Here is a 17,718-nt window from a genome sequence, read left to right as displayed (position 1 = left end):
AATCTAGGGGGCTGATGCTATTTTAGGGGTTCAGGATAAAAGCCATTTTCCTTGGCAATTCTAAAGGGGAGGACAACTTGTTCTCTGCTGCTTAGCTCCCTCCCACCAATTGCTTATCCAATCTTAGACAGCAACAAATATATATTAGAGTAAATAGTAAAACAGTATTCAGGGAAGTTTTATAATTAAACAATAGAATGCATGACAGGATGATGTCACCCTAGGAGATCATTATTAGCATTCTCTGGGGGTTCAGGCACTGGGAATTGCAGGGCCAAATTTCCTTATATGCCTATGGCTCTACAGAAAAGTCTTTCATATGCCATTCAAAGTCTGCACCTTGTCTTTTCACCTTATTCAACTCTTTCCACTTTTCTACTTCTATCTCTTGGAAGTCTCCCAATATATACAAATGTTACAGGCTCAGAGATCTCTTAGCCAATAAAAAGTTATGTCTCTCCAAATATAAAGCACACAAAGTCAGAGGGCTCACTTTTTTCATGAAATTCATGAGGAAATGAGATCCCTCTCCCTCCCTTCTTTATTTTTTAATGCAATAAACATTTTTATTTATAGTTTTGGTTCCAATTTTTATTCCTCCTTCCATGTAAAACATTACCATATTTGTCATTTTGTATAAGAAAACTTGATTAAAAGAAAAAATGAAAGAAAGTGAAAAATATCATTCTTCAGTCTGTTCCATCAATATCAGTTGAGGTATCACCTCACACTTAGCAGAGTGGCAAATATAACAAAAATGGAAAACACTGAATATTGAAGGGGATGTAGGAAAGCTGGGATGCGAATCCACTGTTCATGGAGTTGTGAAAAGATCTAACCATTCTGGAGAGCAATTAGGAACTGTGCCTAAAGAGCTATAGAACTGCGCATACCCTTTGATCCAGCAATACCACTGCCAGGTTTATATCCCAAAGACATCCCCCAAAAGAGAAAAAGACTTATTTCTACAAAAATAGTTCTAACAGCTCTTTTTGTGGTGGCTAAAAATTGGAAATCAAAGGAATGCCCATCAATTGGGGAATGGTGAAATAAACTATGGTATTTGATGGTGATGGAATGTTATTGTGATATAAGAAATGACAAGCAGGATGACCTCAGAAAGGCCTGGAAAGATTTATATGAACTGATGCATAGGGAAGTGAGCAGAACCAAGAGAACATTTTGCAGAGACAACAAAATTATTTGATGAAGAACTGTGAATACCCTGACTATTCTGAGGCCCAGGGAGATGAAGTGACTAACCTAAGGTCATATGACTATTAAGGAGCAGATCCAGGATTTGAATTTAGTTCTTCTTTCTATCTCTAAATTCAGTAATCTTTCCACTCTACCACAAAAAAAGATGACACAAATCACTGGAATCAAAGAGCAGAAGAGAGAGAAAGATATTGATGCTGAGTTTACTAAGGAGGGTGGGGTAAAGAGAGACAAAGCAATAGCTGGTTTTTTACCCCTTTTGCCACTGATCCTCTGTTTTACCAGCTGATCCTACATAAGCTGAGCAGACTGAAAACCCAGGGCAAATCACAAGGATGTTTGAGGATGAGGTATACATGCTGCTCCTACACTACCTTAATGGGAGAGTGGATAGAGAGAGTTATGCTGAGATCAATGTGAGCATAGAGCAGCTTAGAGGCTAGGTAAGGAAACAAACATCAGAAATGGGCAAGTTGAGCACTTGGTCTTAGGGAGAGGGAAAAACAGAATCTTAAGGAGTGGAATTGAACCTTTGAGGCTGTTGACATCTAGAACTAAGACCCAGTTACTCTAAGCTGGTTTTAGTTGTATTTATACAACAAAGTAACTTGGGGACAGTTTCCTTAGCTGGGCATAATACTCACCAACTATTTCTATACTCTATTTTTATTTATTTGAGGGGGCCGGGGCAATGAGGGTTAAGTGACTTGGCCAAGATCATATAACTAGAAAGTGTCAAGTGTTTGAGGTCAGATTTTAACTCAGGTCCTCCTGAATCCAGGTCTGGTGCTTTATCCACTGTGCCACCTAGCTGCCCCCTATTTCTATACTCCAAAAGAGTCACTTTCCTCTTTCTTAGCAATATCAGATTCAAGGTTAATATTACATGATATTATATGGGGCAAGAGTATAAGGTTCTTTCTTATTAATCAGCTGTTAGCCTAAAATTTGATCAAAGAATTTGAATTTTGAGTTTGAATTCATAATTTGATATTGAACTCAGCCACCAGGTGGTGCTCTATCTGAGCTATTCCTGTCTGTCACCCAAATGCCAGCCTATCAACATTTGAAATAGCCTGAAATGTCTTTGTTGGTTACTAGGCCCAGCTAGCAACATCTCTCAAACCTGTTTTCTCACCTGTAAAACGAGGACACTGACTAGATGAGCCCATCCATCTTTATCCATTTTAATGCTAAAATCCTTTAAACCTTACTTTGGAAGGAGTACTCAACTGCTCTAAAAATGATTTTCCTTTCATGGCATTTGTCTATGGTAGAGCCAGAAAAAGCAAAATAAATAAATAAAGCTGTAGTGTCTCAAACCACCACCAAGTCGGTGGGGGGTTGGGGGGAGGGAAAGAGAGAGAGTTAAATTTGCCTTTTAGGGTCCTGAGTGATCAGGATACTTCATGCAGTAGGTCATAGTGCTTTAGTTCCCACCTTCCTCCATGGTTGTACACATTAAGAATAGCAATAAATATACCAAGGTCATGTTTACCTGAATCTAATGAAGTCAAGCATAAATATCAAGTTGTTAACAATCCACTGGGATTGGGAGGGGGATTTTTCCAAACTACGTAATTAAAATGGAAAGAAACTGTTTAATGTTGAGGGGGGGAAACAGTAATGTTACTATATTAGATAAGGGAAAAGCTCATGGCCACGTAATGCCATTAAAGTGATCAGAAAAGATGTGGTCTTTTAAATTGCTTTATTTCCCTCAGCAGAATATTAATTTCAGGTGAGTAATTTAAATTGCATTAACAGCAGACTCCTTAAAAATGACAGTTCATTTAGTTTGGAAAGTTGCCGATATTTAAGATCCCCATCCCTTCTCTCCATCTCTCCCCACCCCCACCCCCACCCCAGGATGCTGCTTCACACTGGTTGTTAACTTGTGCCAGATTGCACATTGTTTTTTTTTTCAAAATACCGTGGGGGTGTCAAACACTTTATTGCAAACCTGCTGTTTTATGAGAAAATGCAATGTAAATAAACCACAGAGATGCTTCTGTAAATTGCCCTATTTTAGATAGAAAACGTTTCAATTAGATGTATGAAAGCGACTGACAGTTTTATGAACCAAATCATTTTGAAAATATCCCTTGTACACACTAGATATCATCATAATTTCAAAGACCATATGGTTGAAGTAGATCCACAAGATCTTCAAGGACAGGGAAACATACAGCTTTAAAGAGCTAGCCCAGCATGTTCTCAGGCTCCTGGGCCTTGTGTTGACAGTCTCTTTTGGTAACAAACCTGCCACCATTGGAAAGATGTTTCTAAAGTTATTTAGCAAGAAAGGACTACTGAAAGAATGCAATAAACAAACAAATAACACTGGCACAATTATTCCTTTGTGTGTGTGTAAACACAGACATACACACAAATATATTCAGATATGCCACCCGCAAGGACTCTTTTGATGTCCTGGAAGACTTGAACAATCAAGTCTAAAAATTGCATAAATAAATGTGAGCCCTAGAGAAGAAGTCATTGAATTAAGCAGTAGGCTTACTGCTTATTTAATGCTTATTTATTTAACCAAAAACCCATGACAGTAAAGTGTTGCTCTGGAGACAGCTGGTAGCATCATGGATACTGTGCTGGACCTAGAATGGAAGACCTGAGTCCAAATCTGGTCTTAATACTAGCTGTGTGACCTTAGGCAAATCACTTACCCTCTAATTACCTCATTTTCCTCAACCCTAAAATGGGAATAATAATACCATCTATTTCTCAGAGTTGTTGTTGGTATCTAATGAATTAACATATATGAAATTTCTTAGCATAGTGTCTGGCACATAGTAGGCACTATGTAAGTGTTTGTTCGCCCTCTAAAGTGTCCTGGAATAAAGTCAAGCAAATGCCTCTTTAAAAAGGAAGAAAAAAAAAAGCTTGTCTATGTCATGAAATCAAGGGGAAGTAGGATGATATTATTGTACTGCTGGTGAAACTATGGCTCAATCCAACCATTCTAGGAAATGATTTGGAGCTACCATAAAGAGGGGGGAAGGGGATTACACTGTACATATACTTTGATTGAAGAATACCACTTCTGGCCTTAAACTCCAGTGAAGTAAAGATAGAAGGAAAGGTCACCTACATACTAAAATATTCAGAGCAGCATTTTTTCTGATAACAAAAAAAAAAAATTGAAGACAAAATGGTTCACTGTTGTTTGAGAAATAGCTTAGCAAATTATGGTGCAGTAATAAAATAGGATATTATCATACTATAAGAAATTACCACAATTAAAAATAAAAATCAAACCAAAAGAATATGAGAAATTCAAAGATACCTAGAAGACTTCTTTAAATTGAATCACAATGAGGTAAACAAAACCAACAAAATATCTGCAATGACCAAAATGCTGTAAGGTAAAACAACACCAAAAGACAGAGGAATTCAAATCAATGGCATATACGATGTTTATTCTGAAGCACTGATGATGAAATATATTTCTGGCATTTTGATAGCAAGTGGTAGCACTAAAAGTTCAAATGGAGTATACATTATTATATGTAATCAATGTGATGGCTTGTTTCCTTACTGGCACTTCTTTGTTTTAAAAAAATGAATTACATTGAAGGGGAGCCATTGGGGGTAAGACAGGGAAAACCATCAGTAAAACATTTAAAAAAAAAAAAGGAAATCAGTGGAAAGGAAGTTAAATCTTGTACTAGGTTCAAAATTAAGACATACATTTTTGCCCTTCATCATGGACAAACAATATAGGTACCCAAAAGGGAGGGTTTTGTTGTTGTTGTTGTTGTTGCTTAATGGAAGGAAACCAAGGGAAATTATGATCTATTTTAGAATTGACATAGTTTTGAGTATGATATAATGGAAAAAGCATTGGTAATGGAATCAAAAGATCTGGCTATGACTTCTAGCTCTGCTACGTACTATTTGCATAACCTAAGTCAGATAATCCCAGTATCCTCATCTATAACATATGCATAACAATATACATTCTACCTACTTTACAGGACTGTTGCAAGGGACAAATGAAATTATGTAAAATGCTTTATAGCTTCAAAGCATTAATTGCCAACTGTTGTCATTTTTGCTACTGGTAGCATCTTGAATTTTTGTACTTTTCTTACTTTGGGAGATGGAGAGTAAGAAGGTGTTGAGTGGGAGGTTGGAAAAAGAATGATTTTTTTAAAAGCCTTTGACTTCTAAACCCTTATGTTATTTTCTGGGAACTCTGTAAGGCTTTTCCATTGGCATCATGTATCATATAGCAGAGAAATCAAATGATTGATGCTGCAGTTGTACTAGCTAAGAAACCAACAGCAATAATGTAACTCAGACCATAAGGAACTTAAATCAATTTACAGATTTAATTCATTTTAATTTTTCCGATGTCCCTATACATTTTCAGGGAAGCAGATATCATCACCCCATTACAAATGGGGAAATCAAGCCATCAGATGTGGTAGGACAACATTTTCCTGATTCAGCTTCCCTTACTGTGACAGATTCCTTCCCACTTACAACTTGATTAGTCCCAACTTATTTTAGGCAATTTCCTAACGGTAGAAAAGGTTCCAATCTCGTGGACGTGCTGCATCTCAGACTTGGTGGGTGACCAAGAGAACATGAGTCACTATACACCGATGACTAACTGACCAAATGTGTTTTCAGATAGAGATGAGAGGAATTACAAACAGAGAAGCTAAGTGCCTCTGTATCTTTATTGCTATTTTATTATCCTTGCTGTGTTAGGGCAAAGTAAACCTCCTTTGTTGAATGTTCAGCAACTTGCATGTGCCTCATTTTGTTACAATGTCAAAATTGAACTAAGGGGTTGTTGACTTCAGGTCGATGCCTAAACTCCAGAACAGATGGGAGAGCATAGCCATATCCCACAATCCCCTGAAGGAGTCTTAAATGGGATTCAATTACTAGAATTTCCCAGTGAATGGAAAATGTAATGCACCTTCCTCCACAAGTCAAAGAAATGAGAGACTATTTGGATAGCATTTTGTACATAATTTTAGATTCTATCACTATTTCAGAGGTTTTTGCTGAATTGTTACTTTTTGTCACAAAGGAGAGTTCAATCTGGATAGAACAAGAATCAACCTGTCCTTAAAAATATAACTATGACTTAAAGACAATGCATCAATAAAATATGGATTTTTTTTAAAGTCATCTACTGAACCTAGGCCTGTGGACTCTAAAAAATCTCAAAGATCATAAAAAGTACAGAAAGTAAGTTTTCTTTCTAAATGTTTCTCTAACATATTTCTCTTTCCATGGAAAAAGAAACAAAATAAAAGTTGCTAATTACCAAGGGACATTGAAGAATATCCTTAACTAGATATTTTAAATTGGATGAATACCTATTTATTCAAGATAAAAAAATGTAACCTAGGTACCTAAGGCTGAAGCATTCTACATGAGATTCTCCCAATTGATTGAGAAAATGCTGAGGCAATGCTACATGATATTGTGAGGGGAGGAATTAGTTGAAGAGGTTTTTTGCAAAGAGACATTCTTTTATTCTTTCTTTTTTTTTTTTTCAGTGAGGCAATTAGGGTTAAGTGACTTGCCCAGGGTCACACAGCTAGTAAGTGTTAAGTGTCTGAGGCTGGATTTGAACTCAGGACCTCCTGAATCCAGGGCTGGTGCTCTATCCACTGCACCACCTAGCTGCCCCTATTCTTTCTTTAAGAGAGAATGGGTGGTTTCAAACTACTTTGAAGAAAAACTCCAGACACATAGAACCAGACTTTGGAAGTGGAAAATAAGTAGGAGAAGTTGGCTCCTCAATACGTTCCTGGTGTCTGTCTTTACCCTTTGCAGGAGGGCCTCTCCTATTAGGTCATTATGTCATCAGGTGGAACTCATTTTAATTTAGACCACCCTCCAGTTATGTCAACCTATGGAATTGAAGGTCAATTAGTCAAATAGCTAGTCGATTAGCTTTGATCAGTGTGTAATGAATGACCTGCCTCTACCAAAAGAGGATAAAACACCTTCATCATGCAAGGGGTACCATCTTAGTGATCTTGGCTTTCTGGACCCGCTCCCTTGGCTCAGAATGCTGTCTCTTAGGAGTATGTAGGTATATAAACCTGAAGACCTAAGAAAGATTATTAGGAAGTTAGGCTTACATGCAATCAATCATTTATTGTTATTAATTAATAATAAATTATTACTGCCAAAATGGGTACAATAGCCATTAATATATAAGTATCAATAATTTTAGAAAGTACAGTTTAGAACAAATAATTTTTAAAATGCAAAATTTTATTGAAATATGGAGATATTAAGCAATAGCAAGTATTATCTGTAATGGGAATAAGCTAGAATCTTTCCTAATAAGATTGGATGGAGTGAATGGAGAATGCCCATTATGAACATTAGTGTTCAATATTGTCCTAGAAATACTAGCTATAGCAATAATAAAAGAAGAAGAAATTGAAAGAATTAGAACAGGCGATGAGGAAACAAAACTATCACTCTTTGAAGATATGATGGTATACTTAGAGAATCTCAGAGAATCAACTAAAAAGCTAGTTGAAATAATTAGCAACTTTAGCAAAATTTCATAAAATTAATACAAATAAATCATCAACATTTCTATATATAACCAACAAAATCCAATAGGAAGATATAGAAAGTGAAATTCCATTTAAAATAATTGTAGATAATATAAAATAAGTGAGAGTCTACTTGCCAAGACAAATGCAGGAACTATGTGAACACAATTACAAAACACTTTTCACACAAATTAAGTCAGGTCTAAACAAATGGAAAATATTAATTGCTCATTGGTAGGTTGAGCCAATATTTTAAAAATGATAATGCTGCCTAAATTAATCTACTTGTTCGTGTCATACCAAACTACTCAAAAATTATTTAGTAGAGCTAGAAAAAATATTTTTTAATTAATTGGGAAGAACAAAAAGTTAAGGATATCAAGGGAATTAATTTAAAAAAAACAATGTGAAGGAAGGTGGCTTTGCCATAGCAGATCTCAAACTATTACAAAGTGGTAATCATCAGAATAATCTGGTACCAGCTAAGAAATACAATAGTAGATCAGTGGAATAGATTAGCTACACAATACACAGTAAGAAATGACCATAGTAATCTTGTATTTGATAAATACAAAGATCCAGACTTTGGGGACAAGAACTCACTATTTAACAAAAACCCACTGGGAAAACTAGAAAGCAGTTTGGCAAAAACGAGGTATAGACCAACCCCTCACACGATATGCTAAAATATCAAAATTATATAGACACAAAAGGTGATAGCATAAGCAAACTAGGGAAATGTGGTATAATTTACCTGTCAGATCTATGGATAAGGGAAGAATTTATTACCAAACAAGAGACAGAGAGCATTGCAGGATATAAAATGGACAGTTTTATTGTATTAAATTAAAATGGTTTTGCACAAAAAACCTAATGTAGCCAAGATTAGAAGGAAAACAGAAAAGTGGGGAAGAGGGAATTTACATTGTTTCTCTGATAAAGGTCTCATATAGCAAATATATAGAGAACTGAATCAAATTTACAATAACATGGGTCATTTCCCAATTGATAAAAGGTCAAAAGATATGAACAGGCAATTTTCAGAAGAAATCAAAGCTATCTATAGTATGAAAAAATACTGTAAATCACTTTTGTAAACCAAGGCAAACCTTTCTTAAATGGAATTTACATCTCTCACTCCCCAAAAGGGAAACCCAGAGAATGCAAAGGCTGGTTCTCCAGAGAATACAAAGGCCAGTTCTTGAGATTTAAATCCTTTTCTTCCCAAAAGGGAAGGAAACCAGAGAAAGACAATGCCCATAAAATTAAAGAAATATTTTTATTAAGCAGGGAAGAAAAAAAAAGTTTAGCATGCTGCTTAGGTACTATCCAATTCATGCTGAATAGGACACCAAGTAGTAGATTGTGTGGGTTTAAATACATTTTAAGCAAATGTAATTGAGGAATTTTGGAGGGAAAGGTCGACTTAGTTAGTGGGTTCCATTTTCAAGAGGAGGGGGAGTGAGGAATTCCAGGGGTCAGGTAGGTGGCCTTTGATACACAAAATGGAATGGAAAGCATCCTTGGTGATAAACAGTTCACAATTTAAGGCTTGATTAGGAGATGTTTTGATAAGGAGATCTCTCAAAAACATAATTCTGAGAATCCCATAACCAGAATTTGGGGAGAACTGGAGACAATAAGACCATAAATGGGAAATGTTCATGGTCTCAAAACTTGTTGTCAGGTAAGACAGGAATATCTCTTGCAGGTCCATAAACCATCTTCACCTAATAGTTCAGGATCTGCTTCAATGCTGGTATGAGTTTAATTGGCTTCAGAGTTACTCATTTTTCAGCTAGGTTGACTTTGATCACTGCAAAGGATTGTAGGTATATTAGCCAATGAAGCCAGTTCTCATAAGTTGTTCTGATTAGCAGGATAAGTGGAGGACTCAAGCAAATCAAAGTATCCATTTTCACACTATTGATCAAAGAACTATGGCTAGAGGAATGTGAAATTGTACACACCCTTTGACCTAGCAATACCACTATTAGGTCTATATCCCAAAGAGAGCCAAAAAAAGAAAGAAAGAAAGAAAAGGCAAAGAAAAGGGACCTATATGTACAAAAAGATTTATAGGAACTCTTTTTGTGGCAGCAAAGAATGGGAAATAGAAAGAATACCCTTCAACTGGGGAATGGCTGAACAAGTTGTGGCATATGATTGTTATGGAATACTCTTGTGTTGTAAGAAATGATGAGTAGGATGCTTTAAGAAAAACCTGGAAAGAATTACATGAACTGATGCAAAATTAAGGGAGCAGAACATTGTACACAGTAACAGAAATATTGTAGAATGAAGAACTGTGAATAACTTAGCTATTCTCATCAATACAAAGATCCAAGAGAATTCTGAAGGATGATGATAAAAAATGCTATCCATCTCTAGAGAAAGAACTGATGGAATCTGAATGCAGATCAAAACATAATGTGTTTTAATTTTATTTTTCTTGGGATTTGTTTTCTTTCACATTATTATTAATATGGAAATGCATTTTGTATGACTGCACATGTATAACTTTTATCAAATTCTTCCTTTCTTAATGATAAGGGAGGGAAGAGAGGGCAGAAGAGAATTTGGAACTCAAAAATTGTAAAAAGAAAAAAGTTTAAATTGTTTATACATATATTTGGGGGAAAATATTAAATTTCAAAAAGAAAAAACAATATAAAGATGTTGGTGAGGTTTTGTGTTTTCCATAATATAGAGCAAGAATCATGGGGGTAGAGGAGGTTGTGGGAGTTAGAGCCACATGTAAATGAAAGACAGGAATGGAGACCTTTAGCAACAGTAGAGAAGGAAAGATGTTAATTCCTTTGTCTTCTATCTTTTGTTCTATTTCCTAGCTTCACTTGTGAGCCAAAGAGAAACTTGAGAGAACTGAGCCTCTCTGCCCATGCCTTCCCACAATTCCTTAAGTTTGGTGGGGAATGTAGGCTTTCGTTACATTCACTCACAATTAGGGATTTACAGGTAAAAATGAATTTTCTAACAAGTTAAATAGATATTTGGGACCAAGGGCTTTGAGTTAAAACAATACCCTGAAATATTCTCCTGGCTTATGCTGTTGATATAGCTAGATAGGTTCCATGCTTCCGAAGGCATCAGCTAGCCTTTGTCAAGAGATTTTCTTAGCCATTGGGTTGCACAGATGAAAATAGCAGCGGGCCCTAAAGAGACAAAACTCAGAAAATAAAGGAAGAGAGCCCCTTGGTCATCATACAACCTGGAAAGATGCATACCAGGAATGACACAATATCCAGAAGCAGAGGGCAATATGATGTCACTATAGTATATCTACAGCTTAACAATGTAAGAGATATAAGTTGCCCTGGCCATATATATGTCTTGGGCACATATATTGCTATGTGTGTATCTTCAGTGTGTGGCCTACTCATGGCTTCCTGGCATATGCCCCTTGAATAAAACTTGCTACAAATATTTTCTACGTGTGGTCCCTCCTTGTGTTCCTGCTTTGTGTGTTCTCTGAATGTGAGAACACACCCACCACAAAAGGTATGATAACCTGTGGAAGAGTATGTATGATGTGTGAATGGAAGAATTTTTCTTATTGTTTTATTTGCTGTCTTACTTAATATCTCTTGTTTTCAACTAATATTTTTTTTTACCTGGATGGTAAAAGTATACATAACCATGGGGTTTTGTAAGACAATATTGAGTGAATGCTAGCCCACAGAGTATCTCAAACTTGGAATTTTTTTCTGGTTGCTGGGGGACTGAGGTTCTACATAAATCAAACTATTACTACAAGGAATCAAAGAAAGTTTTCCAAAGAAATGCTAGATAAAGGGACACATTTGAAATGTGTCACATTTTATTTGTGTCCAGCACAAAAGAAATAAAACCTATGAGTTATGAAACTGAGAGGGTAGGTACAAGATACTTGCTAAGATGTTAGTCAAATCTAGTAACTATTTCTTGAACTGGTACCAAACCCAAAAGGTTTTTGGTATCTATAATTACAAAGCATTCCACCTAATTTAAAATTTGCTGGAACCTACTCATTTTTTTCCTTTTTATGGCAAGTTGCTAAAGAGTACAGATTTTATTTAAAGATCCAAGACTAAATCATAGATAAGTTCCATTATTTTTAACTATCTTCCCAGGCTTTATCATTGTTACCTTTTACCATTGTTACCATTCCAAAGACAGGAGAACCACAAATACCTACTCAGAAAAGCTAGTAACTTAATGTGATGAGGGGAATGGTATGGTAGGAAGAAGAGAGATTAATTATATCAAAATATTAATATTTTATTTTAGATCATTTTATATAGAATTATTTATATTATTTTATTTAAAATTTTTATTGTCATAACATCCATATAGTGCTTTAAAGTTTGCAAAGCATTTCACATGATCTCATTTGAACTTCTTAACAACCCTATGGCATCAATGCAACATATATTATTGTTTCCACTCACCATGAGACAGGGAATGCTAGGAATAAAATCAAGGAGACTTGAGTTCACATCTAACCTCAGACACTTAATATCTGTGTGACCCAATGCAAGTCATGTAACCAGTGTTTGCTGCAGTTGCCCCAACAGCAATATGAGGATGATAGCACCTACATCACAAGGTTGTATGAAGATCAAATGAGATAATATTTGCTTTAAAATAAAACAGCACAGTGTCTGGCACATAGCAGCAACTATAAAAATGCTTGTTTTCTTCCCCTTCCCTTTCACACATATTATAGAGGGAACTAAGGTTTGGAGAAGTGGCAGTGGCTTACTGGGAACCAACATAGCTAATTAATGAGACATGATATTTGAACCCCAAATATTTCTGACTCTAAGGTCAGTGTGACATTGTCCTTGGGGTTTTTCAATTTAGTTTGGTGGTATAAGGAGCCAAGGTGAGATGTTAGGAGGAGTCAGTTATTGGTCCAGCTTATTGAGGAATGATTTCTACTAGCAAAAAGCAAACACTGAATAAACAGAAATAGAGACAAAGTCAGAGATGGAAAAAAATGCCAATTTGTCTCATATCTAGATAATTGCTAAATGTTCTGTTTCACCTATGCGGTGAAGATCCAACTTAAATCTCACTTTCCATCTCTATTACATTAATTAACACATTAGCTGCCAAGAAAACCACCTTTAGCAAATGATTACTAATTAAATCTAACCTTGTAGATACTCTTGCTAAAAGTGTCAATCCTTAAAACATTTTTACTAACCTGCAAAATTTCAGCAGCATATCCCACACTTATCAGCATAAGTTGTGTAATGCATTTTCAGTTTTTGTTGAAATTCTTATCTGACAGCAACCTGGCTTTAATTTAAAATAAAAAATAAATTTTAAAAAAGATCTGTCATTATTTCCAAATATCTATATGTCATATATATTTCCTTAACTGAAATTAGTTTTGAAGACATATTAATCTAGCTAGAAAGAAAACAGTCAAATAACAAACATTTATTGGTTGTCTGTGGCTGGAAACCCCATATCACCAAATAGCAATGTCTTCTGGTTTTGTACTTTCCCTGAATAGCAGAAGAATTGTTTGTTTTTCCTTCTGGGATCATCTCCCATATCAAGTGCTTTATTTTTACCTCCTAAGAATAGCTATCCTTATTAACCAAGGAGCACTGGCATCAATTCTAAAAGTGATGCTTCAAAAGGATTTTGTACTCTCTCCTAAGAGTTCTATTCTTTCTTTCCTATAACATCCTACCCCATCATTCATCCCTTAACTTTATTTCTCTGGACCCTGTTTCTATATCAGTAAAAGGACGGAGTAGAACTATTTCTGTTTCTGTTCCTTTTTTAATTTTATTTTTAATTTATGGACTAAAACAAGCATTTTTTATAACAGTAGGAAGGGGCAGCTAAGTGATGCAGTGGATAAAGCACTGGATAAAGCACTGGCCCTGGAGTCAAGAGGACCTGAGTTCAAATCTTACCTTGGACACTTATTAGCTATGTGACCATGGTCAACTCACTTAACCCCAATTGCCCTAAACATCTGGGGCCAGGTCCAGTTATCCTGTGTATATCTTGCTGCTGGACCCAGGTGGCTCTGGAGGAAAGAGTGAGGTTGGTGACCTTGAACAGCCCTCTTTCACTTAAATCAAATTAATTACAATTCATGACATCTGTCATGGTCCTCTTTGAGAATGATGGACCAGGGGCAGCTAGGTGGCACAGTAGATAGAGTACCAGCCCTGGAGTCAGGAGGACCTTAGTTCAAGTCTGGCCTCAGACACTTAACAATTGCTACCTGTGTGACCCTAGGCAAGTCACTTAACCCCAATTGCCTCACCAAAAAAAAAAACACACACAAAACAAAACAAACAAACAAAAACCCCCAACAACTTCTGGATCAGAAAAAACCCACAAAAAGACATGGGGATATTATTTCCCATCAAAAGACAGATTAAAGGTGACTGTGGTGGGCTGTGAGCAGAATCCAACCACACAATCATGCAACACAGACCCCAGACACACTTTGCCAGAGGAACTTACCCCCGAGCTTCTGAATCAGCTGCAGCACCAGTGTCTTCTGGAACTAAGCTTACCGTCAGGTTTAAGGGATGAACAGCTGGCTGGGGAAAAAAATACAGGGGTGTCTGCAGGACCTAAGGAGGAATTTGGCTATCCAACCCCAGCAGGGAACCAGGAAGAAATCATGAGAGGTGGAAGGCCCAGATGGGGGATGGGTGCAGGCTCCTCAAAGCTAAGAACCACCATAGAACACAAAGTTCTGCTGGCTGGATAATTGGGAAGGTGACTTGAGATTATCTTTGGATCAGAAAACAGGCCAGGTGAGAGAAAAACCTGCCCTCCCTGAAACCTAAACACCTGGTACACACTGAAGCTTGGGACAGTGTAGCTTGGAAGTAAGGCCTCACTGTAAGAGGGAGATAAAAGTTAAGTAAAAGATGGCAAGATGAGCAAGCAAAGAAATTTGAGAATTATAGAAAGTTTCTTTATCAACAAGGGTGTAAGAGGGAAGGAGGGAAGGGCACATTGGGGAAGAGAGCATTAAAAAGCAAAACACTTTCAAGGAAGGTGAAAATATTCTGTATTACTGCACAAGTATTGTTTGATTTCATAGGCAGGGTTGAGGTGGGAGGGAGGAAGAAAAATGTAGAACACACAATTAGCTCAAAGACCTTAACCTCACCAGAGTGGGCTCAAGGAGGGAATAACATACACACCCAATTGGGAGAAGTAATCTATTTAACCCTACAGGAAAGTAGGAGGGGAAAAGGATAAGGAGGGAAGTATGAAAGAAGGGAGGGCAGAATGAGGGAGGGATCAGTTTTCCCAAAACTTTTTACCAAATAATGAATTCCTATCCCCAAATTCTGTCTATACACTTGTCAAATACATGATTATTATGTTTATTTACTGTATCAGATAGTTTTGATAGCTACTGCCTTAAAGTAACAGCTTAATATCTAGTGCTGCTAAACCTCCTTCCTTTACAATTTTTTTCACTGCTTCTTTTGATATTTACTTTTTGTTTTTCCAAATGAATTTTATTATTTTTTCTAATTCAGTAAAATAATTGGGAGGGGTGGGGAGCAGCTAGGTAACACAGTGGATAGAGCACCAGCCCTGGAGTCAGGAGGACCTGAGTTCAAATCTGGCCTCAGACACTTGACACTTGCTAGCTGTATGACCCTGGGCAAGTCACTTAACCCCAATTGCTTCACCAAAATCCTAATAATAAGAATAATTTGGGGGGTAAATTAATTAGCATGGCATTGAATATATAAATTAGTTTTGGCAAAATTGTCATTTTTATTATATTGGCCCTACCTACCCATAAATAACTGATATTTCTCCAATTATTTAAATCTGATTTTATATGTATAAAATTATTTTGTTTGTATGGTTCCTAGGATTTGTATATAAATTATTTTGTTTGTATGGTTCCTAGGATTGTTTTGGAAGGTATTTTATGCTGTCTAGAGTTATTTTAAATGGGACATTTTTACTATATTTTCTTGCAGAGTTTTGTTTGTCCTATATACGAATGCTGATGATTTATGTGGACTTACTTTATATCCTTCTACTTTGCTAAAATTATTAATTGTTCCAACTAAGTTTTAGTTGTCTTTGAAATTTTCCAAGAATGTTATTATATCATCCACAAAAAGAGATAATTTTATCACCTCATTCCCTATTATCATTCCTTCTATTTCTTTTTCTTCTCTTATTGCTATTGCTAGGATTTCCAATACAATACTGAATAATATTGGTGATGACATGCATCCTTGTGTCACACCTGATCTTACTGGGAAGACTGCTATGCCCATTACAAATTCCCATTACAAATAATACCTGCTGATGGTTTTAGAAAAATGTTTTTTATCAATTTCAGAAAAAAATCCATTTATACCAATACTTTTGTTAAGGGCTAAAATTCTAGCTAAACTGTCTAAAATATCTAATGAGTGGTCGCCAATCAATTACAAGCTTTAGCAAGAGTTAGACTTTTAAGCATTTATTAAGGAGAATAAGAATTTGGTAAAGAGAGAGAGAAAGGCCTAGATTCCTATCTATTAAAGGGAGAGCACATTTCTAGCTCCCTTCTCCGCCAGCATCCTCAGGAAAGAGCCCCAGAGTCAGCGCCAGTCTCTTCCTTCCTCCTCCCACTAGTCCGCGTCACTTCCTCCCGCCAAAGAAAAGACTCCTGGTCTTGCCCTCAAAGACCTTCGCTTCATGGGCAGAACTCTTCTACAGTAAGTATCCAGCAGGTGGCGTCATTCCAATAGTTACACTTTCAAATGTTTATAATAGAAATGAGTGTTGAACTTTATCAAAAGCTTTTTCTGAACCTATTGACATAATCATGTGAATTTTTATACATTTATTATTGATATAATCAATTATGTTAATAGCTTTCCTTTTGTTAAATCACCCTTGCATTCCTGTTATATGATGTACACCTGTTCATGATGTATAATCTTTGTAATATATTTTGTAATATTTTTGCTAGTATTTTATTGAGGATTTTGCATTCATTTTCATTAACAAAATTGGTCTGTAATTTTCTTTTTCTATTTTTACTCCTCTTGATTTAGGTATCAGAACCATTTGTTTCATGAAAGAAATTTGGTAGAATTCTTTCTTTGCCTGATATTCCAAATAATTTATTTCATATTGGAATTAGTTGATTTTTAAATGTTTAATAAAATTTACTTGTAAATCCATCTGGTACTGATGCTTTTCTCTTACAAAGCTCATTTATGGCCTGTTCAATTTTTTTTCTAAAATAGGTCTATTTAGATATTTTATTTCCTCTTCTGCTAATCTCAGCAATTTATATTTTTTAAATTTTTCTTACATTTCACTCAAATTGTTAAATTTATTGGCATGTAATAGGGCAAAAAACTTATTATTTTGAGGACAGCTAAGTGGCACAGTGGATAAAGCACCAGCCCTGGATTGAGGAGGACCTGAGTTCAAATCTGGCTTCAGACACTTGATACTTACTAGTTTCATGACCCTGGGCAAGTCACTTAACCCTCATTACCCCACCAAAAAAAAAAACCCTCTTATCATTGCCTTAATTTCATCTTCACTTGGGATATATTCACTTTTTTTTCATTTTTAATACTAATGATTTGGTGTTCTCTCTTTTTTTAAATCAAATTAACCAATTGTTTATTTTATTATGATGAAGTGCAAGTCAATTTGACTGACTTGTAGAGTATGAATCAATCAACGAATATTTATTAAGCTCTTGTTATGTTCTACACAAAAAAGGGAATAATTTATAAGTCTGGAAAGGAATTTTGAAAGAAGTTTTTAAATAGTAAGAGGAGTTTTCATTCAACCTTAAAGGTGATATGGAGCTACTATTTCACTATTTTTCAGACAAAATGTTCTCTCTCTCTCTCTCTCTCTCTCTCTCTCTCGCTCTCTCTCTCTCTCTCTCTCATTGTTCACCTTG

Source organism: Dromiciops gliroides, chromosome 4, assembly GCF_019393635.1.
Source record: "Dromiciops gliroides isolate mDroGli1 chromosome 4, mDroGli1.pri, whole genome shotgun sequence".
NCBI lineage: Eukaryota > Metazoa > Chordata > Mammalia > Microbiotheria > Microbiotheriidae > Dromiciops > Dromiciops gliroides.
This window is presented reverse-complemented; position numbering follows the sequence as displayed.